The sequence below is a fragment of the Canis aureus genome, chromosome 7, assembly GCF_053574225.1.
Source record: "Canis aureus isolate CA01 chromosome 7, VMU_Caureus_v.1.0, whole genome shotgun sequence".
Lineage (NCBI taxonomy): Eukaryota > Metazoa > Chordata > Mammalia > Carnivora > Canidae > Canis > Canis aureus.
In genome coordinates, this window is record NC_135617.1 from 65066762 (window position 1) to 65091722 (window position 24961).

The window sequence follows — 24961 nt, forward strand, 5'->3', positions numbered from 1 at the left end:
TATACCTACTACCCCACTAAAGCCATTATTATTGGTCACCAATCATTTTTGTGTTGCTAAATCTAATCAGTGCTTTTCAGCTCTCGATATACTTGAGCTATTTGTGATCTCTGACTCTGCTGACCTATCTCCATCTTGCAATTCTTTCCAATCTTGGCTTTTGAGGTATTATCCTCATCTAGTTCCTTTACCTCTCTGGCCATCATTCCTCAGACTTTGTAGGCTTCTGTTCATCTGCCACTCCCTTTTACAGTTAGTTTTACTCTCTCCTTGGTGTTCTTTATTGCTTCTTCTATACTTTCTCCCTGATTGATCTCATCCATGCCTAGGACTTAAATCACCAATTAAAAGTTAATGTCCTCTAAATCTATTTTGTTTTGACTCGAGTTCTCTCCTCATTCATAGTGTAATTCAATTTCTTATTGGACATTTCCCTCTGGATGTGCAGGTTCCCTCCATCAAGTCACAGTCACAATGTCTCTGAGGGAGCCTATGAAACTGCACCCTTCTTTTTCACATAAAGGACAATGTAGCAGAAGATCAAATATCATCTTTACTACTGATTGTATTAGTTTCCTATTGCTGTTGTAACAAATACCACAAACTTAGTAAACAGCAGAAATTTATTACCTTAGTCTGAAGATTAGAAATCCTAAAATCAACGTACTGGCAGAGCTGCATTCTCTCTGGGGACTTTAAGGGGGAATCCATTTCCTTGCCTTTTCCAGTTTCCAGAAGCTGTCTGCATTCCTTGGCTTCATCTTCAATGCCAGCAGTACATATTCTTCAAATCTCTCTTTTTCTCTTACCTTTGTTTCCATCTTATCTTTCTCCCTGATTCCGACCTTCCTACCTCCAAGCCCAGACAGATAACCTAAAATAATCTCTCCATCTCAAGATCCTCGACTTAATTACAACTGCAAAGTCCCTTTTGCCATGTTAAGGGAGGGAACATATTCACAGATTCATTCACATGAACATCATTGGGGGACCATTATTCTGTATAATACAACCGATGAAGTTGGTATTGGATATTACCTGAAGGCAGAGAGCCTCCTAATGCCAAATTCTGAAGTTAAACAGGTTTACGGACTTTGTAGCCTGGGACCAGGCACCCTCAACCCCACTCAGGTCCTGCTCCTGGAGGAGCAGAGAACACACCGAGGCAATTCTTTGAAGACAATTTTCTTTTAACAGAAAAGAATGGGGTGGGCAATATTATGTCCAGTTTCTCCTTTTAGATTCACCAATCAGGAAGTCACTCCTTCAGGGAGGAGTGAGCTGGGGCGGGTGCCTCGAGAGGGCATATTATATCAATGGATATCACTTCAAATGGAAGAGTATCATGAGTGGAGACTAAGCGTTTCCACAATAGGCATATCCGTATTTGAACTCATCACCAAGTAACTCATCCCACAAATCTCCATCCTCCACCACGGTCACCACTACCATCTGGTAACTTAGCACAGAAACCGTGGATAACCCAGACTCATCTTTCTTCCCATCTTCCTAAATGGTTCTACCATCTACTCCAGCACCCATACTAAGAACGTATGCCCCCACTCAGTGCTGACCACCCTAACAGCACTCACACGCGTTCTTTCTCCTACATCTCCACAGCCAAAATCTTTGTTTTTTCCTTATAAAGACTTTAGTTACTTATTCTTGAGAGAGAGGCAGAGAGAGAAGCAGGCTCCGTGCAGGGAGCCCGACGTGGGCCTTGATACTGGGTCCCAGGATCACGCCCTGGGCCGAAGGCCTCCTCGGTCAACCGCTGAGCCACCCAGGCTGCCCCGCCCAGACCTTTGTTAAGGCCCTTATCACTGGACTGGAGGAGTAGAGCAGGGGCCTCAATACTGGTCTCCCGCTCTTAAGTCTTACTCTTCTGTCCGTGTTCACTCCCATTATCTTTGCTTATGAAACAGCCTTTGCCTGGAATTACGCCCTTTATAGTTAGTCTCCAACCGCCCCCCCGCCCCCAGCCTGGTACCCCAGTTTGCCCAAGCGTCAAGCAAAACTTGAGTAATCAACATCAGCCAGGATCAGACTTGAATCTAGGTTTCTCTGACTCCAAAGTCCCTGCTCTCATCTGCTCTTGCTCGACTGCCTTCTCCTAACATTAAAAATTAATTTTAAGAAAAAAAAAATCACTTAGAGCCTGATGGGCTTTACACTTCCCAAAGCGCCTCCGCAAACATTCTTCCCGCTTAGCCTCACAATCCTCCAGCGTAGGCAGGATGGGTCCTGCCGCCCCGTTTATAAAATGAGGACCCCGGGGAATTCAAGGCTCCGCTCATCACCCCCCGCTGCCGGGTTGAGGAGTCACTGAGCGGCTTCCCGCGTTAACCACGCCCGCAGCCCCCTCTGGTCCCGCTCCCCGCGCGACCTCCCCGCACTTCACAGAAGCGGCCGGCGGGATCCGCGCCAGTCCGGACGAGGCCACTGCTCCTTCCACCGCAGGCTCCCTGAACCTCGCGACAGGGACCGTCCCGTCCGCAGTGACGCAATACGGTGACGTACGGTGACGTGACTTACCCGGAGCCAGGAGCCGGCAGGGCAGCCACACCCTGGGGCCCCCAGCTCAGGAGGGCCACGGGTCGGGCGGGTGGGGAAACGCCGCGAAACCAGCCTGGGGAGACCCCTCCCGCCCTGAACCGTCAGATCCCGCCCGCCGCCGCCGCCGCCCGGTTGCTAAGTGACGCCAGCGCGCAGAGGCGCGTGCGCGGCCACGGCGCTGTGCGTGAGGGCGGACGCGCGCCGCGGCGGCGGCGGCGGCGGCGGCGGCGGCGGCGGCGAGGACGGCGGCGGCGGCGGCCGAGGGGGCGGTGGCTACGAGGAGCGGGCGGAAGAGGCGTCGGTGCGGGCGGCTAGGTCGCGGAGGACCCTCGTTGGGGTGAGTGGCCGGCGCCTCGCAGGGGGGTGGGGCCTGGCCGCACCTGCCGGCGGGCCCGGGGCGGTCCCGCGCGCGCCGCTCCACGCCCCTCTGCCGCTTTTTCCGGGGGCGGGGGAGGGTCGGTTCCTGGGCACGGGCGCTCGGGGAAGCGGCGGCGAGGGGCCGGGCGACGGCGGGTGGTCCCGGAAGGTGTGGTGGGAAGTCGGTGTCTGGGGGCGTCGGGGCGGCTTCGCCAGGGCTCCCGGAGCGAGGAGCCGCAGTCTGGAGAAGCCCAGGCTCTCCCAGAGCCGCCTGGCAGCCTGCCTGAGACCCGGTGGCCCGAGCCCGAGCCCGAGCCCGAGCCCGAGGGGAGGCGGGGCGCGGGGCGCGCGGTGGGGGTGCGGAAAGTTTGGCGCTGCGGGGCCCTTCCTCGCCCCTGCCCTGGCTGGGATCCGAGGCGGAGCCGGTTGTTATGGAGAGTTGTGAATCCGTGCGGGCGAGCGGCGCCAGACACACCCACGACCTGGGGAAGGCGGTCGGTCTGTCAGCGCTGCTAGGGGGCGGCCAACCTGTTGCCTGGACTTTCCAGCTTCACGTGTCTGTGCACGTGCCTGAAGCCCGCGGACAGCTCTGCCCCGCGCTCCGGTCACGCTGCTGCTGCTGCTACGGGTTTTGAGGCCGGGGGCGGATATCCATCCTCGTAGACTCCAGTCAGCTGTTTTTTATTTCCCCGAAGTCTGTTGTGTTTCTGTCGTTATGAGGACCGAGGAAGTATGGAGGCACTGCCTCTTTGTTTTTAATTTCCTTTAAAAGTAGTACACACTTGCTAGTTACCGGGCAGAAAAAAGCATATTCTCTTCCACGTGCGGGCTAGAGCCTGGTGGTGGGCGGACAGGCCTGGGTGTAAGGTGCAGCAGGTCAGCAGCCCCGTGGTCCCAGTGCGCCCGCTCCCCTCAGGCGTCTATGTGTGGTGGTTGTCGTTACCTTTCTTGGGAGAAAAGAGTATTGGAGGCGGGGGAAAAGTGGGTATTTCCTGACTTTTGATGAAGACCGTGCGTGGAACTGGCACAGAGACTGTACTGAAATTCAGTCGTATAATCTGTGCAAGAGAATTGAAGAGAGTAACTTGTAAGTTTTCGTTCAGCTCTAAAATATTGTGGGCCAGTTTCCTAAGTAAGGATCCGTAAAGTGTGCTGCCTGAGATGCTTGCATCTTGGGACCAATAATAACCTTGCTCTGTAGCACTAAGAGTAATGGAAATTCAGTGTCTCTTGCTCTCCAGACTGTACCGACTTTTAGGACAGGTATCGTGTCTTTTTTACTCATGGCCATATCTTAAGCATCTACAAGAGCGTTTGCCACAGAGTACGCAGGTTATAGGTATTTGTTACACATTGCACTATGAGTGTTTATTGATGTAGAGCAAGCGTTTAACTTCGTCCATCTAGTAGTTAATACATGTGCCCCTGTGCATATAGTCACGTTACATGTGGGAGAAGGTTTATGGGTACAAATGACACAGAAGAGCTGGCTTTTTTTAAAGAGAAATCTGGCTAGGAAAACAAAGCATATGTATGTCAAATCATTATGAAACCAAATGAGGCAGTATGTAAACAAGTGCTATGTGAGGTGCTGTACTTTAAGTGCAGCGGAAATTTAGAAAAACCAAGACCTGTGGTGGGCTGAGGTAGTGAACTCTTTGGAAGAGTTACAAAATTTGAGTTAGAGAAGAGATAAATCACATGTTGAGAAAATAGTGTGAATCTGCTGGGTGAGGGCTATATTGAGACCTTCGTGTCATGTCTGGTGAGTGGAGTAGAAGATCTCTGATAGGGAGATACTGGAGAGAGAAGGTTTAGCAGGCTGGAGAGGGAATGTCTTAAGACTAAGGCAGGCCGGGATGCCTGGGTGGCTCAGCGGTTGAGCGTGTCTTTGGCTCAGGCTGTGATCCCACGGTTCTGGGATCGAGTCCCATATCGGACTCCCTGCAGGAAGCCTGCTTCTCCCTCTGCCTTTGTCTCTCTGTGTGTGTGTATTTCATAAATAAATAAATAAAATCTTAAAAAAAAAAAAAAAAAAACTAAGGCAAGCTTATCAGCATCACACTGATAGCAGGATAGGGCCTGCTTGCTGGGTGGGATGGGAGTTGTGTTAAAGTAGAGTCCTAGACAAAAATAAGTGTTATCCTTACTTAAAATTAAGAGATATTATGGTTGAACCAGGATCAGGTTGTTGTATACTTCTGAATTCAGTTACTAATTTGAATAAATGCCTCACTAATGTGAGTGTATCTTATGTAGTCGGCAGTGCATGTCCCCATTTCTAAAATCTGTCATGCTTGGGCCTTTCCATTGGAAATCTGAAATGATGTACCCAAAGCAATTATCCAGCCACTCTCAGTAACACAGTTTTGCTTGGGATTATCTCTTATAGTGGTCTGTGAGGATTGTAGTTACTGCTGATCCTGTAAATACACAAATAATGTTTGCTAGGAAAGGAGTCTATTTGAAGAAAGACACTAAAAAATATTGACAGAAAGATTTGAGAAAATTAAAGATATTGCTGCTGAATATTGAACCTTTGATCTTTATAATATCTTTTGTTGTTAATGTGGAAATTCTTTGGAGTGGTGAATAAACCTGAAGTTGGATTGCTAACCTACCATGTGTAGAGTTGCAACACCATATGTTGCATTATTTAACAACTCAGCAAATATTTATTGGGTGCTGGCTATGGCTAGATACTGTGGTCAGTGCTGGGAAGACAAAGAATAAGACACCTCTTGAGATACTAAGTGTTCGTTAGACTACGGAACCCCTAACTGTGGTATAAGAGTTAATCACTTTGGAATAAGTAAAATGCTAAGGGCATTGATCACTTTGGCTGGGGAAAATTTGATAGAATCAGGGAAAGCTTTCACAAGAAGAGGATAGAACTTAACCCTGGAGGTTGCGTAGAATTTTGCACATGTAAAAGGGAAAATGAACATTCCAAGCAGAGGGGAGAACATAAGCAAAGTTGTCAAAGATTAAAACTAATAGGGTTTTTGGAAAACCTTGAGTTGTTTCTCTTGATGAGACAGGAAAGGAATGTTTGGAGCCAAATTACTTTGGGGTCTTTCATTCCATTCTAAAAAGCTTAGACTTACACCCCCCCCCCCCCGGCCCTGCCAATGCCCCTCTCATGTTGGCGATGGAGAGCCTTAGAAGGTGGACTAATCAAACCAGAAAGTTAACTGACAAGTCCTGTGCAGAATTGCATGAGAGTGAAGAGGCAGGGAAACCCGTTAGGATGTAGATGAGAACTGCTGGGAGCTTGAAGAGGGAAGGTGGGAGTGGATGGATTGTAGAGCTATTTTAGATGTTAAAATCTCTAAATGTTATGACCAGCTAGAGGTGAGAGAGTGAGAAGTCAAAGATGTGTCTGGCTTGAGTAACTGATGATTATGATGACATTAAATTAATGGAGGAGGAACAGATATGCAGGGGAGAGAAGAAATGATGTTAATGTTAATTATCAGGTCCCTGTGTAGAGTTTAGAGAGAGCCACTAGGTGATTGGAAATTCTACTCCAGAGTTGATGAGACAGTTTAGGAATAACTGTGACAGTCTTCAAGGATATGTTTCCATAGTACTATTCTAGAAGTGAGTATAGCAGCTAACGCTGCTGTGGACTTTGGGGTCAGGAAAACTGGAGGTCAGATCTGTTTAACTTATTGGTTGAGTTGGGCAACCTTGGGCAAGTTGTTTAATATCTCTAAGCCTAAATTTCCTTTGAAAAGTGGGGTTAGTAATACCTTAAAGAATCATTGTGGAGATTAAGATAATATGTGCATGATGATTAGCACAGTGCCTAGCTTATAAATACTTAATGATAACTGCTGCTATTAGTAGTGGTAGTTATAGTTATCATTGTAGAGGTAGTAGAATATATAACTACCCAGAAAGATGGAGAATGAGAACTAGAAAGGACAAGGAATGGAACTTTTGGACATTAGCGCTTGGATCAAACTTTGAATGGTTCTCAAACTTAAGCATGCGTCACAAATACCTGAGGCCTTGATAAAACACAGATTGCTGGGCCCCAACAGTCTGAGTGGGGTCAAGAATTTGCATTTTGAAGAAGGTCTCTCTCTGGTGATGCTGATGCTTGTGTTCCCAAGACCACACTTTGAGAACTACTGACTTGGAGGTTGGTTGAAAGAAGAGAAATCAGCGTAGAGACTAACAGAGAGATTGGGCAGCTGGAAAACCAGGAGAGAGTTCAGAGAAGGTTAGGGAGGTAGCAGCCTGAAGACTTTAGATCCACCAGTGTGCTTCCAGTTCTATAGGTCTCATCCCATTCTTATTTCTGTCTTCTCCAGAATGTGGCACAATGCTTGGCACATAGCATTGCTTGAATGAACCTTGGAAGCCCCTTAATACTGTTCTTGTGCATGATTGCACATACTTTACATGCAGATTTCATTCATCCTCTTATATCTCTGCTGAGTCATAGAGAAGTTACTGTTTCTGGTTTTACACATAGACACAGACGCATGTGCTCGTGCGCGTGCTCAGTAGCTATAGAAAATTTCTTCCAAATGATGCATTAGCTGGGTGCTGTGACTTTGTGTTGGATGTCCTAACTCCTCCCTTTATTTTTAATGTCAGAGTCCAGTTTGCAAAATATTTGTCCATAACAGATGTCAAGATTACAGTCTGTGTCTTGTATTAGGCACTTTGCAGGTTTATTAGATATAGGTATACTCTCTATACCTTGGAAGTTTATAATAAGATGGGCAAAGGAAAGGAGTAGAAGGTGATAACGATTACAAAAATGTGGATTGAGGGGTACCTGAATATAAAGACTTAGTCCTTGTTTGCTGATATACCTTGGATCTTACGTGTCTCATATACTGAGGACTTTTGTCATGCAGAACAAATATTAGTTCTAATCTCTGACAGGAATTTGTAAGAGAGTTCCACTGTGTAAGAAAATCAAACAGTAGTTGCTTGTATAAGATACAAGCATGTTATAAAGAGATTTCAGGAGGTAAGTTGTAGTTTCATGACTCACTAGTTAGCTACTCACCATGCTTCCTGGTCTCTTGCTTTCTCTCAGTTATTCTGTTAACATTTGTTAAGTATCTACCATGTGCCAGAAACTGTATAAAGTGCTGGCTGTAGAGAAATAATTGCTCTGGGTATCTAGCACTGGCATTAGTTGGGGGTATAATATGTGTGAATACACATTGTCAGGGGGAAGATCTGATACTTGCATTTTATAATTTTAAGAATATATTGATATGAGCAGACATCAAGGACTTGAAGTTGAATTCATCCAGCCTTATGTATGCAAGGAGCCATGAAAAAATATAGAAATAAAAGGTTTTGAATATATATTTCTTTTATTAGAAAGAGCACAAGCAGGAGGGCCAGAGGTGGGGTGGGGGAGAGAATCTCAAGCAGACTCCATGCTGAGCGCAGAACCTAACATGGGGCTTGATCTCAGGACCCTGAGATCATGACCTGAGCCAAAACCAAGAATGGGGTACCTAACAGACTATGCCACCCTGGCACCCCAATAAACACAAAGTTTTAAACAAAGAATGTATACTTCAGTAGAGGAGGAAAAATGTATTTATAATACTTAATAGTATTAAGTATAGTAATAGTAATAGTATTAAGTATCATAGAATATGATAAGTACTGTATAAATATTGGTCACAGACTAGAGTCTCCAATGCTTGTTGAGTACCTGAGTGTTCAATTGTGATTTCAATTCATACGTTATTTACTAGGTATTCCAGAAATTGTAATATCATAAATCCAAATTAATATCCTGGAATGCCTCTTGCATCTTTATATGATACCAGAAAATATCTGGTAGTCTGTGTCTTTGTTTCTTGGTTTGGGAAATATTCTTCTAGTACATGAAAGCAAAAAGGTTATTAACAACTGGCTATTGTTTGTCAAGTCACTGCATTATTCTAGGGCTCTTTTCTATATGTTGTTTAATCCTTATAATAGGTTTGTAAATTGGGTATTGTCTCTACTTTACTAATAAGGCGATTGAGATTCAGAATGGGGAGAACAGTTTGCCTGCCATTTGTGGCCAGGGAGTTGAGGCTTAGACTCCAGAGTCATTGCTCTTCATGTCAGCTATTGGCATCGGCGTGGGGCCTAGCACGCAAGTATCCAGATGGAGTAATCCAATCTTGTTTTGCTGATTTGGGAAAAGTTATTGGAGGAAGTTAGAATTTTAATAACTGCCTGAACATTTGAAGACAATTTGATAATATTTTTGGGATAGAGGGGAAAAGGAGGTGGACTTTTAAAAGCCTCAGTGCTAATTCTTCTGTGATGACATGGCTATATTTGACCCCACATTTTTTTTAGTTCTGACAAGAGATTTTACATAAACATCAGATTTCCCACTTTTCTATATATAGGTACAAGTCTTCAAGAGGAGGAACTAACTGTACTTTTCCAAGCTAATGACATTTAAAATAAATTCAGAACTCCTTTTTTTTTTTTTTATCACGTAGTGAAAAATACCTTGCTCTTCACCCTAAACAGTGAGGTGTTCTCTCCACACCACTCATTCCTTCTATCCCTCCACATGTTTATTTTTTAATCTGTTTACAAGTTAAATAGTTGTATATTCTATTTGATTTATCCCTTTTGGGTCCTATTTTATATATTCCTGAAATAACAACTGTAAGCATCTTTGTAAAGCAGAGTCAGTTCTGGCTAATTTCACTATTAATACCTTTATAAAATTATAATTATACCGATAGATATCAAATGCCGTATTACCTGTTGTTATATAACAAATTACCCCCTCCAAATTAGCAGCTTAAAACAACACTTTTTTTTTTTTTTTTAGAGAGAGGAAGTGGGGAGGGATGGGGCAGAGAGGGAGAGAAAATCTTAAGCAGGTTCTACATCCAGCTCAGAGCCTGACAGGGACCTCTACAACCCTGAGATCATGCCCTGAACTGAAAATCAGAAGTCAGAAGCCCAATTGACTGAACCACCCAGGCGCCTCAGACATTTATCTAATGATTTCTGTGGGTTAGGAATTCATTTGCAGCTTTGCTGGGTGATTCTGGCCCAAAGTCTCTGATGAATTGCTCTACACCTGTGGACCAGCACTGCCATAGTCATCCAAAGGCTTGATTGGGACTGGAGGGTCTGCTTCCTAGATGGCTACTTCACATGACTGTTAGCACAAGTCCTTAGGTCTTTAATAAAAGAGGTCTTTAATAAAAAGGGGCTGTTTGAGTGTATGTCAGCTGATTTCACCCAGAGCAAGGGATGCAAGAGTGAGGAAGGAGGATACCACATGACTTATATGGTCTGTCTTGAAAACGTACACTGCCACTTCTGCTCTATCCCATTTGTTATAAGCAGGTCACTAAGGTCAGCTCACACTCTAAGAAAGACAAGTAGCCTCTACTTTTTTTAGGGGGGGGATGGGTCAAAGAATCTGTAGACATATTTTAAAACACGATAAATCCATTGTCATATGAAGCTGTATCGTCAGCTGAAATTATATCTATTTTTTTAAAAATATTTTATTTATTAGAGAGTGTGCATGCAAGAGCGAGGGGAGGGTCTGGGGAGAGGGAGAAACAGACTCTCCACTGAGCAGGAAGCCCGATTCAGGCCTCAATCCCAGGACCCCAAGATCATGGCCTGAGCTGAAGGCAGAGGCTTAATGGACTGAGCCACCCAGGCACCCCTGATTGTCTCTATTGTCACATGTGTAGTAATGTAGTAGTTGTTTTGACTTGTGTATTCACAGTATTTTCTGGAAATGTTCTGAAGGTGGTGGTTTTTTAAATCTAAAGCAGGTTTTCACATATTACAGATTTGTTGGTGATATCTTGAAGTTTCGCATCTATTTCATTAGCTGCAGTTCCAATACCACTGGAATACTTTGATTTTTATCTTATTTTATTAACTTTTTCTTGTATCATTTCATTTACACTATTTAATGGTTTTTATGGTTAATCATAAAGGTTTTTTTATATTAAGATTTTATTTATTTACTCATGAGAGGCACACAGAGAGAGGCAGAGACATAGGCAGAGAGAGAAACAGGCTCCCTGTGGGGAGCTGGAGGCAGGACTTGATCCCAGACCCCGGGATCACAACCTGAGCCAAAGGCTGAGACTCAACCATTGAGCCATCCAGGCATCCCTCCAGGATTAATCTTAAATAGAACCAAACATTTCAAGACAAATTAATTTACTTTCTAAACTTTTTTTTTTAAAGATTTTATTTATTCATGAGAGACACACACAGAGAGAGAGAGAGAGAGAGAGAGGCAGAGATACAGGCAGAGGGAGAAGCAGGCCCCATGCAGGGAGCCTGATGTGGGACTCGATCCTGGGTCTCCAGGTTCATGCCCTGAGCTGAAGGTGACGCTAAATCGCTGAGCCACCCAGGGATCCCCACTTTCTAAACTTTTAGAAGAAAAGTCCTTGCTTAATCCATGTTTGAAGGCACTCATTTCAGCTTCTACAGAGCACAGTGACTTTGGGTTTCATGGTTTGGATGAGGCTGTTAACTTTGTTCACATCCTTTGGGTACTTGAGAAATTCTTCTTGAGTGAGATCCTTAATTAGCTCCATTGGATTCCAAATTTTGTTCTTTAGAAAGTATATGTAGGATATAATTGGTTTAGTCGGAGAACCTTTTTGGAACAGCACAGTTAGGTACATATTTTGGCACTTTATTTCTTTAGTTTTTGTTTTTTTTTTTTTTTTAATTTATTTTTTATTGGTGTTCAATTTACTAACATACAGAATAACACCCAGTGCCCGTCACCCATTCACTCCCACCCCCCGCCCTCCTCCCCTTCTACCACCCCTAGTTCGTTTCCCAGAGTTAGCAGTCTTTACGTTCTGTCTCCCTTTCTGATATTCCCCACACATTTCTTCTCCCTTCCCTTATATTCCCTTTCACTATTATTTATATTCCCCAAATGAATGAGAACATATAATGTTTGTCCTTCTCCGACTGACTTACTTCACTCAGCATAATACCCTCCAGTTCCATCCACGTTGAAGCAAATGGTGGGTATTTGTCATTTCTAATAGCTGAGTAATATTCCATTGTATACATAAACCACATCTTCTTTATCCATTCATCTTTCGTTGGACACCGAGGCTCCTTCCACAGTTTGGCTATCGTGGCCATTGCTGCTAGAAACATCGGGGTGCAGGTGTCCCGGCGTTTCATTGCATTTGTATCTTTGGGGTAAATCCCCAACAGTGCAATTGCTGGGTCGTAGGGCAGGTCTATTTTTAACTGTTTGAGGAACCTCCACACAGTTTTCCAGAGTGGCTGCACCAGTTCACATTCCCACCAACAGTGTAAGAGGGTTCCCTTTTCTCCGCATCCTCTCCAACATTTGTTGTTTCCTGCCTTGTTAATTTTCCCCATTCTCCCTGGTGTGAGGTGGTATCTCATTGTAGTTTTGATTTGTATTTCCCTGATGGCAAGTGATGCAGAACATTTTCTCATATGCATGTTGGCCATGTCTATGTCTTCCTCTGTGAGATTTCTGTTCATGTCTTTTGCCCATTTCATGATTGGATTGTTTGTTTCTTTGGTGTTGAGTTTAATAAGTTCTTTATAGATCTTGGAAACTAGCCCTTTATCTGATACGTCATTTGCAAATATCTTCTCCCATTCTGTAGGTTGTCTTTGAGTTTTGTTGACTGTATCCTTTGCTGTGCAAAAGCTTCTTATCTTGATGAAGTCCCAATAGTTCATTTTTGCTTTTGTTTCTTTTGCCTTCGTGGATGTATCTTGCAAGAAGTTACTATGGCCGAGTTCAAAAAGGGTGTTGCCTGTGTTCTTCTCTAGGATTTTGATGGAATCTTGTCTCACATTTAGATCTTTCATCCATTTTGAGTTTATCTTGGTGTATGGTGAAAGAGAGTGGTCTAGTTTCATTCTTCTGCATGTGGATGTCCAATTTTCCCAGCACCATTTATTGAAGAGACTGTCTTTCTTCCAATGGATAGTCTTTCCTCCTTTATCGAATATTAGTTGCCCATAAAGTTCAGGGTCCGCTTAGTTTGTTTTTCAATTTTTAAAAAAGGTTCTTATTTATTTTGGAGAGAGAAAGGAAGCGAGCATGAGCAGGGGAAGGGGCAGGTGAAGAGGGAAAGAGAAAATGTCAAGCAGACTCTGTGCTGAGTATGGAGCCCGACATGGGCTCTATCTTACGACCCTGAGATCATGACCTAAGCTGAAACCAAGAGGTGGACACTTAACCAACTGAGCCATCCAGGCGTCTCTATTTCTTTAGATGTTAAATAGATTTAGACTTCACTGTCCCTACCCCCAGCAGGTATCAATTACCTTACTTTTTTCTTTTTTTTTTTTTTTTGACCTAATTTTACACAGAAAAGAATTCTACATTCCTCCAAATGTTAACATTTTACCACATTTGTTTTATCCTTTCTCTTTTTGTCTCTCTCTCTCACACACACACACACACACACACACACACATTGTTCAAGAGTAAGCTACAGAGCATTATTTACAATAGCTAAACTGTGGAGGTAGCCTAAGTGTCCCATCAATAGTTGAATGGATAAATTATATAATGGAATATTATTCAGCCATAAAAAGAATGAAAATTTGCCATTTGTGCCAACATCTATGGATATAGAGGATATAGATGAAATAAGTCAATTAGAGCAAGACATATACCATGTGATTTCACTCACATATGGAATTTAAGAAACAAACAAAAAACCCCAAATGAACAAAGAAGAAAAGACAATAAATGAACTCTTCACTATAGAGAACAAACTGATGGTTCCCCAGAGGGGAAGTGGGTAGGGTAGGGTGGGTGGAAAGATGAAGAGGATTAAGATCACTCTTACCTTAATGAGACCTGAAAAAATGTATGGAACTGTTGAATCATTAACTTGTACACCTGGAACTACTATAACTGTATGTTACGTACCCTTGAATTGAAATCAATAATAAAAAGAGTAAGTGGCAGATACAATACCCTTTTACCCCAATCCTTCTGTGTGCATTTCCTTAGAAGAAAAAAGAATATTCTTATACTAACTACATTCTAATCATCAGGAAATTAGTATTAATGTAGTATTGTTATTGTCCTGATTGGCTTATGAGTGAATGCCTTTCATAGCAACAACAAAAACCACTCACACACTACCTTCAGTTGTTTTCCTTTGGTCTCCTTTAGTCCGGAACAGTTCCTCAATAGTTGTCTTTGTGACACTGGCATTTTTGAGGAGTATAGGCCAGTTTTGTTTTGTTTTAATATTTGTGCTGCCGAAGGGAGCACTTGTTTTGCTTTAAAACAGAGTGTCCCTCATTCGAGGTTTGTCTGGTGTGCCTTCATGATTCAGTCCAGGTTAATCCATTTTTGGCAAGGCTACCACCATGTGTTTCTCGGTGCGTCACCTCAGGAAGGCCAGTGATGCCGCTGTTACTGCTGATGTTACCTTCCGATCATTTTAGTTAATAAGGAATCTGCCCGGTTTCCCCACTGTAAAGTTACTATTTTTTCCTTTGTAACTGATAAGTGTTTTCTAGAGAAATTCTTTGAGACTATGAATATCCTGTTACTCTTAGACATTTACCTACTAGTTTTAGCATCCATTGTTGATTCTTTCCTGAATCAATTTTGCCAAATGAATATTTCCTAATTCCATTATTCCTCCTACATTTATTAGTTGAATTCTCCCCATTAGTTAATATCACTATGAACTCACAGATTCTTGTGTTATTCAGTGGGTTATGGTTATTATTTATCTTTAACTTTCTGTAAGTGTAGTTAGCATACAGTGCTGTGTTAGTTTCAGGTGTACAATATAGTGATGCAGCAGTTCCATACATAACCCAGTGTTCCTTACAATGCACTCCTTATCCCTATCACCTATTTCACCCAGCCCCTCTGGTAACCATCGGTTTGTTCTCGATAGTTAAGAGTCTATATCTTGGCTTCTGTCTCTCTTTCTCACTGTCTCATTTACCTTTACTATCATTATTTCTTTTACTCAAATTGCTGCGTATTCATCCAGTGGGAACTTTTTCAAGCTGGTTTTGTCTTTGTGATGTGTCCCCAATATTCTTTGAGCACGTCCTTATTTTCTGGTACAACAAGATAGTCCTATTTTCCTGGCCCCTCCTTTGGATTCAGTTCTAGATTCTCTTAGCAAACAGAGGTGTGTGTGTGTGTGTGTGTGTGTGTGTGTGTGTGTTTGTGCCCACACACCTCTATATCTAGTTTTGTGTATTTCTGTTAAATCCATGAGCTTACACTGACACTTCCAGTTTCAGTCCTACAACACAGGGTTTTTTCTGTCATTATTCTTTTCATATTTGTAACTCCCTTCTCCTACAGTGAGAACCTGGTTCCCCCCTTTGACCTTATATTTACTTATTTGTACACTTAATATACCTAGAAAGTAAATTCAAAATAGCTAGCCTGTGCCTCTGTGAAAATGAAAGCCATTAACAAGAATTCAGTATTTAACTTTTAACCTTTAGCCTGAAGGCATACAGTACAGCCACTTTGTTCAAAAGTTACATAGTTATGTATCCCCTTCAGTGTGATTATGTTATTTATTTGAAATAGTTTGGTTCATATTAATTCTCTGTATTTCATGTCACTCTATTATCTCCCCATTTTTTATTTTATTTACTGTCCTTTTTTGAGCCTGTGAAACAATAACCAATAATAATGGTTGCAGAAGTCAAGAAGGCATTCTCAGAAGTGTCATTCCCATTTCTTCTGTCCTGTCTACCCTCTTCCTAACCACTTCCTATAATCTATTCATTTACCCAGCTTTATCCTTATTATATTTCTTTTTGCACAAATAACCAGATAATATGTATATTTTCTTATTTCCCCATTTTTTTCTTACCCCAAAAGTGCTGTAGATATTCTTTTGCATTTTACTTTTTGCACTTAACATTGTATCCTGGAAACCACTCAACATAAGTTCCTAGAGATCTTTCTGTTATTTTTTTTACAGCCTCATAAAATTTCTTTGTGAGGAGGTCACCTGCTTGCTTCTATGGGGTTTCTTATATTTATCTAGTACTTTGGAACACTTTCCTCTTGTTGCCTCATTCCATTCATGCTTCCTTCTATCTTTCCTGTTTAGGTTAGGTGCCTTTCTGAGGCTTCCTTACCCACACTCTCCAAGCCATAGATTAATTTCTTAGCAGATTGAATTTGCTTTTCTTCCCTCTCAATCCTTTGTCCTGATGAATGCTACATTATTCATCTAAGCTGAAAAGCTGACTGTCCTGAACGCCTTTGCTCTTGTACCCTCGTATTCTTGTTAATAATCCCTCATACTCATTTTCTCCTTTCCATTCTTAGGGCTTTTACAACTTCACTGAAGTCCTCAATTTCTTGCCTAGATTATTGCATTAGAATCCTAACTATAGAGCAATGGTTCTAGGACAGCGTTAAAGTCACCTGGTAATTTGTTCAAAATGCAAATTTGAGGACCTCACCTTTTGAATCAGAAACTCTGGGGATGAGGCCTGGCAACCTGTGTTTTACTGTTCCCTCTAGGTGGTTCTGAAACAACTAAAGTTTGGGGACCATGGACAGAGTGTTTACAAAATTGTAGAAGGAGATTTTAAAGAAACTAGTAGATACTGAAAGTGGAGAAAGAAGTAAACAAGCTGTGAAAATGGGAACACTTGAACTGAGTAGCCTCCTTTAAAAAGGAAGAAGGAAAGCTCTTGGGTTCCTTCCTGGCTTTCGTCTTTTTATCCTGTAGAACATGTAGTCTTTGGCACAGGATCCTACAGCTTACACTGATACTTTCCCTGCCTGGGTCCCAGCTTGTATAGAAAATGTCTATATCTTTTAAAACTTTTGTTTCTGCTGTCCAGCAACACATATACAGAAAAGTACATGGAACGCAAATGCTGAACTTAATTAATTACTTTAAAGTAACATCTAGTTTATTTCCACTTCATTAAGAAATAAAACCCTGCTAGCCCCCAGTCACGCATCAGGTGCTCCTTTTCGATCTCAGCCCCTCTCCTAAAAGTAAACACTGTCCTGACTTTTTTTTAAAAAAGATTTTATTTATTCATTAGAGACACAGAGAAAGAGAGAGAGAAGCAGAGACACAGGCAGAGGGAGAAGCAGACTCCATGCCGGGAACCCGACGTGGGACTCGATCCCGGGTCTCCAGGATCACATCCTGGGCCACAGGCGGCGCTAAACTACCGTGCCACCGGGGCTGCCCTGTCCTGACTTTTATAATATTACTTCCTTATTCTTTTTTTTTTTTTTTTAACATTTTATCCTTTAAGTATACACAGAAAACACTTATAGGTTACTAGACCTATTTTTGAACTTTATATGAATGAAATCATATGTGTGTGTTCCTTATGTTGGGCTTTTAAATTTAATATTACATTTTGATATTATTCATCTTGTTGCATACAGCTAATTTTTTCATGTTCACTGCTGCATAGTGAACATAAGTCCATTTCAGGACTATACAATTTATCCTTTCTGCTTTTGATGGACATATGGGTTGTTTCTAGGGACTTTTGTGTTTTAGCTAGGATGTTTTTTTATATGCTCGTGAATATATCTTACCTTAGTGTATAATAGAGTAAAATACTGAGTTTTATGGAATGCAGATCTTCAATATTAGTAGATAACAGCAAACTTTTCTAAAGTGGTTAAACCATTTAAATATTTCTGTTTATTTTTGAACCTTTATATTATCAGTATGAGTATGACCCACATCAAGCCACCTAATACTCATACCATAGTTTTCAGTACCTTGCTGAAGTCCTAGAGATGGAGAAGGCAGCTTAATGAAGAAATCAAACAGCTTAGCTAACATCAACTCATTATCTTTTTTAAAAAAATCTGTTTTAAGGAGGTAATATATGGACATGGTACAAAATTCAAAAATACGAGGGGATATACTGTGGAAGGTAACTCTTCCTTTCATCCTTACCTGACAGACATCCAGTTCTTCCTTCTGGAAGCAGGTGCTATTACCACTGGTATATTAATTTGTTCAACAAATTTTTATTGAGTGCCACTTAAGCACCAAGAACTGTTCTACTGTTTGGGGATAGAGGGCTGAACAAAATAGGCAAAGATCTGCTGTCATTTATGAAGGCTCCCGTTGGGATCCCTGGGTGGCGCAGCGGTTTGGCGCCTGCCTTTGGCCCAGGGCGCCATCCTGGAGACCCAGGATCGAATCCCACGTCGGGCTCCCGGTGCATGGAGCCTGCTTCTCCCTCTGCCTATGTCTCTGCCTCTCTCTCTCTCTCTCTCTGTGACTATCATAAATAATAAAAAATTAAAAAAAAAAATTTGAAGGCTCCCGTTCTATTGGAATGATTAAAAGTAGTGAAGATTTCTATATGTCTTTTCAGAAATATTCTGTGTGCATATGGCACATTCTTATGTTTATTCCTAAACATAAATGTCGCATACCACATTACTGTGTCATGCTTTTTCCTCATTGCATCTCGGAGGCTGTTACATATCCATATATGAAAAGGCTGCCTGATTCTCTTTAGCAGCCCTTACAATTATCAGGACAGAAAATTGTAGAAGACTGAAATGGGCATAAAAAAAATCACAGACTGTCATATCCAGTGCATTCGTCTGGACTCTCTGTGCCTTTCATTGTCTTTGAGCTGTTTTATAACTGTAAATTGTAGAAAACTGACAGTTATGCAGATGATTCTTGTTTATAGAAACACAAGTTGATTTTGTCCAGCAGAATGCAATTGAATGTTGCCCTGGGGATAGTGACTAGTTTTGCATCTATTTGTAAAGCAGTGTTAGCATTCCAGATACCGCACGCACCTGTGTGTGTGTGTGTGTGTGTTGACTACTTTGGACTCTTTATCTTACTGACTGCTTCATTAATTATTGATTTAAATAAAGTCTTTGATACGTTTTATATTTGTATCATGATTTTACCTTTTTTTAATTTTTTTAATTTTTTATTTTTTGATTTTACCTTTTTAAAACATTATCTTTTAACAGATACATTACAATGACTCCCTTTTTAATGGGCATTTCACTTCTTTATAAAGTGGTTCCTACCAATTTTAGATGGCTTTAATGACTAGGAAAATCTGTGCTATCATGAAGCAGTACTTTTTGATGCTTTGACAAGGAAATTAATGGATGTGAGAGTTCTAGTAATTCTTCCATTAAGCATTCTGACCTAGCCCCTGCCTTCAAGGAGTTTATTGTCTAGCGGAGGAGGAGTAGGAATGATACAGATGAAGTGTATAGTACAGATATTGGGTAATTACTGAGATAGCTAAGACGAGGTTCCCCGGAGGGAGGAAAGAACTGCATGGTTTCCTCACAGCATCTGCTTTTTCTCACAGGCTGTGCTTGCTAAGGCAACTGGATGTCTCCCTCTTTGTGATGCCAGGTGCTAGCACACTTGTTTTTAGGCTGACTATGGAACTATAGTTAAGTCTTTGGGACTCAAATGGAATCCTGTGGCTCCAACTACGAACACGGTGGTTTGTCTATTCCTATGATGGCATTAGCAAGAGAATATAGTGGAATCACATAGTTGGGGTGGGAGTGGGTTAGTGGTTATATTCTAAAGTCAGGACAAAATGTAAAAATCGAGTACTGTGAAAATTTCCTGTAGCAAACCCTTTAATGCCTATAAAATACCCTATCATGGTTCTCTTAGTACAGGAATGTCCTAAAATCAGCTAATTTGAGTTATGAGAATTTAATTTTACTAGTTTCGTTTGACACCCCTAATTTGGCTTGTCAACACCTCACATTACTAACCATTTCCTGGCCTGCCTCTAAAGCACCACCACGAAACAGTCTTTGCAGTTACACAATTGGTGCTTGATAGAGTTGTCTCAGTTACTTCGTTTCTCATTCTGTCGGTAATAATCTTTTGTGCAGTTGCATTGTTTTCATTGATTTCTTTGCTCTCTCACTGTTCTGTCACTCCTCCATTAAAGGTTTAATTACCCCAGTATTAACATATGTACACTTTGTTAATTCCTGAGGAATTGTGTACCATTTATTTCAGTGAATACTATTAAATTGTTTTGATGGGAAGAAATAACCCTCTCAGAGTTTTTAAAGGATTGGTTACTTTTCCTAAGGCAGGATAACTCTGTTCTTCCACTCCTCTTCCTCTGTTATCACTGTTTCTGTTGGTCCTTCAATTAATTTTTTGCTGCTTCCACTTATTTTTCAATGATTGAGAAACTTCTGAAATCACTTATACCTTGTTTTAAGCTTAAGTACAGCAGGGAACATTGAGTGGGTTCACTCAGTGTTCCCACTATTTCTGACTCTTCCTTCTATATAAGTAATTGAATTCACATAAGTTAAATTCGAATATGATGTGATACTCTCATGGTAAAAATCTGACCTAATTCAGGTGGAATTGGAGAGAAGATTCCCAGGCCGCTTCTCTCTCATCCATGCAGACATCTGTTGAGTTCTTGCTAGGTTATATTAAGTGATGTGGATACAAAAGAGAATGATTTATGTTTCCTGTCCACAAAGAACTTGTAACTTGGTAGAGGTGGTAGATTTCAAGGTAGATGTTTGTGATATAAAGTGGTAAGTGCTGTGAGAACAATATATCCAGCTATATCAGCTTCAAATTTATATGCCATGAATACTTTAGTCTATCAGTACTTCTGAGGAGACCTCTGAATAAGCACTGATATTCAGAGAAGGCTTCCTGGTGATGGGTGACACCTCATTAGGCCTGAAGAATGTGGCCAATGCAGGGGGTCAAGGGAATATGTGTTTTTACAGAGAGATGGCAAAGTGTGCCAGGGCAAGTGGTGTTGCTGAAGCATAAAGTGAAAGGCAAAGTGGAGGCTAGAGTGGTAAGTAAGGGTCAGTTCAGAGAGGGCCATGGATGCCCTGTCTGTGAATATGTATACCATTCCATTGACTATAATATGATTAGTGTTAATAATATAATCACTAAGAGCTACCATTTGTTAAGCATTTACTAAATGCCAGGAACTATATTCAGTGTTTTCATAGTTATCTCACTTATCTCACTCACTTATCTCATTTAATCCTTTGGGACATTCATAAGTGAAAATAATGGAGGTGCAGAGAAGTTGAGTAACTTGTTCAAGGTCATGTCTTGACCTTGCAGTGAGTGCAGAGAGGGGATTCCAAAGTACAGAGGTCTGACAGCAGAGCCTTTTAATTGGAGAATAATTTAAAAAGTGTTAAGCCAGAGAGTAGCTTGATTATATCTTCATTTCAGATTGGTTATTGTACAAAATGAGTGGAGATGGAATTGAGGGGGACAAAATAGGAGGTGGAGAGATAGTTTGGAAGCTGTCATAGTGCAGGTAAGAGATGATTGAAACCTGAATCAGAGTAGAAGTTATTAGGCATAGGAGGGATGAATTAAAGGAATAATATTTAGGAGGTAAAATGAGGAGATAATGGGGCTCCTGGGTGGCTCAATCAGTTAAGCATCTGACTCTTGGTTTTAGCTCTAGTTATGATCTCAGGATTGTGGAATCAAGCCCAGTGTTGGGAATCCGTGCTCAGTGGGGAGTCTGCTTCTCTGTCTCTCCCTCTGCCCCTCCCCCTGCTCACATGCTCTTTCTCTCCCAAATAAATCTTTTAAAAAAAGTTAATTGATTAGACGGGGGTGGGAGGGGTGGTGGGGTGGGGGTGGGGGTCAGGGAAAGGAAGTTAAGGGAAATGTGCAGGTTTTTAGCATGGGTTACTTATGTGGCATACCATATATTAAGACAAAGGACACTGGAGAAAAACGGAAATTAAGAGAAGATTAGTTTGATACTGAGTATGCTGACTTGAAATGCCAGTGGGGACATGTGGTAGAATATTGCAAGCATCTGTACATATGAATCTGAAATTCAGAAGGGATATCTGGCCTAGAGATGAGAGATTTGGAAGTTAACAGGTAGTAGTTGGAACCTGGAGGAACGATAAAAGGAAGGCATAGCCCTGGGGAATATGACTCTTAAAGACACAGTAGTGAAAGAAAGAGACACAAAGGTAAAAGGAGAACCAGGAGAGAAGAGTGTCACAGAGGCTCAGGGAGCAGAGTTTCAAGAAGGGTATGTTCAAGAGTGTCACATGCTGCAGAGAGGTCCAGAAAGGTAAGAATGGAAAAGTGAATCTTGGATATTCCAATTAAGACGTCATTGATGACCCTGGTAAGAGCGGTTTCAGTGGGGGTGGTGGGCTGATAGTGAGGCTTCAGTGGATTCAGGAGTGAATTGGAGGTTAAAAAGAGGAGACCAGGGGTGTGGATAACCTCTTGAAAAATTTGAATAAAAACTGGAAAAGGGATAATAAAGTATGTGTGAAGTGCAAGATTGAACAACTAGCTCTAAACTCTTCATGCTCCCAACCTTGGGGGAAGCTGATGTGGGCTCAGTTCAACAAGTTGAAAGTTATTGAAATCTTTGGAATATATAGACTCAAATCCTGGGGTCAGCTGCTTCCTTTGTGGCTGCCTGGTAGTCTTTCTATTCTTGAATGGAATAAAATTTGCTCCAATTTGTTGTCAGTGCTATATGTATATCAGAAAGTCATCACCAAAGCACATTGTTGTGCCCAAGATTGCGAATCTGAGAAACCACCAAGGAGCCGACACATGCAAACACATGAGGGTTTATTTACATGCTCAAGCTTGGGTCCAAGTATACCTGACACAGCGGAGCAGGCACTTGGATCCTGGAACTGGGTTACAGCTGGGTTTTTTATAGGCTGGTCTAGGGGATTTTCAGAAGGGGTGGAGGAATTTCTCAAGTTCTGTGTACATTTTGATATGGGGCTTTCAAGGGCATTGAGCTCTGTTCTTATTCTAATAGGGGCTTTCTGCCCTTGGCTTGGGCTCTGTTCTTATTTTCTAGGATGTTAAGCTGCTGTTTTCTTCCTGTAACTGAAGTAATGCAAATTTCAGCTCTTATTCACAGGGGTCTGGGATGGCTGTATTTGTGCTAACGCTGAACTTGAGGTGGAATGGCCTTGATTTTTCTCGGCCTCCACAGCATCATCCTAAATGATATTTTGGCAAAAAAAAAAAAACAAAAACCAAAAAACCAAAAAACCAAAAAGTGATGGGAGAGATTAGTGGAGGAATCTCTGGGAAGGAAAATATGTCAGCCATTATACTATGTCCTTTATGTGTTTTATTTTGTATTTTATTGCTTCCTCATAGCCATCATAATGGGGGTGGGCTTATCCCCATTTTCTCAATGAGGAATTGAGATCCTATAGCCCTATCTTTCCTTATCTTTTTTTTTTTTTTTCTTCTTTCTTTTTCTTTCCTTATCTTATGCCAGGTTCTGCCACTGATGAGTGACCTTGGACAAGTTTCTCCGTTTCCTTGTCTATAAGGAGCTGTGGGTTTTGATCTTGAGATGCTTTCCAGCTCTAGGGTTCTAGGAATCTGTGAATATTTATTAATAATGTTGCTATTTGGGCATGAAAAAAGACTATTCAGGGAATTTCCCCCCTTTCAGTGAATTAATAACTTAATAGTAACACTGTCAGATTGTTCAGACTAAATAATTTATTTTCCCATCACAGAGTGAATACCCATTATGTATGTGGCCTTAGAAGGGTACTGTAAAATAAATCAAGTAAATAGGCTTGGTGACAGGCTCTCCATCAATTGTTACTAGCCCTGGGCACATGGGCAAATAGCTACCTGCAAGATTGTGTGATGATTTGAAAGTGTGTTATAGGTTAAGTGCTAAGTATTTTTATTAATTTAGGAAGTACTTTGGCATGTGGCCTTTAAAAATTACATTATTATATTATCATAAATCTTGATTAAGGCAACAAAATGTATTTACTATGGCCAGCTTCACAGCTGGGGTGAAATATTTTATAGTGTGTATAATGAGCCACTAGATGATGGTGATTTTCTGTTCACATCTGAAAGATGAGAGTTGGGAAATGAATTAGAGGCTTTAAAGGGCTATTTAATTGTGAAGATTAATTTCAAGGAACAGTATCATGTGCTCGGTGAGTACTTAATAATTGAGGAGGAGGAGGGGAAAAAAGGGAATTTTGAGGCTTTTGAACCTTTGTAAGTCCCATTTTGGAAAAAGGTTAGGATAAAAATATGCTAATGTGCTAATGACTTTCAAAGACATGCTCTAAAACAGTGATGTAAAAGAAGCAAAATTAACCAATACTAGGCATTTTGAGAGTAAATATATTCTGTTTGAAGCCAGTGTATTCCAGATATACTGATCCTGGCAAGCAGAGGTTTTCAGTGGGTGTGGGTAGAATCTCCCCTCAGAGGGCATCTTGAAAATTTATAGGGAGATTTTTGTTTTCTTTCTTTCTTCTTTCTTTCTTTCTTTCTTTCTTTCTTTCTTTCTTTCTTTCTTTCTTTCTTTCTTCTTTCTTTCTTTTCTTTCCTTTTTTTTTTTAAGATTTTATTTATTTCAGAGAGACAGAGAGAGCAAGCAAGCAAGCAAGCATGAGTGGGAGGAGGGACAGAGGCAGAGGGAGAAGCAGACTCCCTGCTGAGCAGGGAACCGACTGTGGGGCTTATCCTAGGACCCTGGGATCATGACCTGAGCCAAAGGCAGATGCTCAGCCACCTAAGCAACCTGGGACATTTTTGTTTTCTAATGTGGTTGAGATATATATTATTTTATTATAAATTATTTTCTTTTGATTTTTCCCTTCTATTTTAGCCTATATATATATATATATATACACACACACACACACACACATACATATATATATATACACATATATATATAAAGTGTTTAGTAGGTTCTAAATCTCAGCATGTTGAGGGTATGGGTGTTAAAGTATTTGTTATAAAAAGTAAACTTTGGGTCTGATGGGATTGATTGCCATTGTATTAGTTTTCTTTGATGCAGAACAATGTACCTCAAACTTCTAGCTTAAAAGTAATAGCCATTTTACAGTTTCTATAGGGCAGAAGTCCAGGCACTGTATAGCTATATTGTTTGCTCATGGTCTCCCTAGGCTAAAACCAACGTGTCTGTAGGGGCTGCCATCCCATCTGCGGCTTGGGGTCCTCTACCCAGGCTCAGT

The 24961-nt window shown here is 41.4% G+C and overlaps 1 protein-coding gene across 6 annotated transcripts in view; it reads left to right on the forward strand.

Annotated features, from left to right (window-relative positions):
- Positions 1-2752: 2752 nt before the first annotated feature.
- The window catches only part of BTBD9 (BTB domain containing 9), a 416334-nt gene continuing 394125 nt past the window's right edge, over positions 2753-24961 (forward strand). For 4 of the 6 annotated variants that reach the window (XR_013383586.1, XM_077904166.1, XM_077904171.1 and 1 more), the window contains exon 1: positions 2753-2893. The gene's annotated coding sequence lies outside the window, so the exon portion shown is untranslated. The remainder of the gene's footprint in view (positions 2894-24961) is intronic. The other 2 variants (XM_077904168.1, XM_077904167.1) reach the window with 2 other exon arrangements.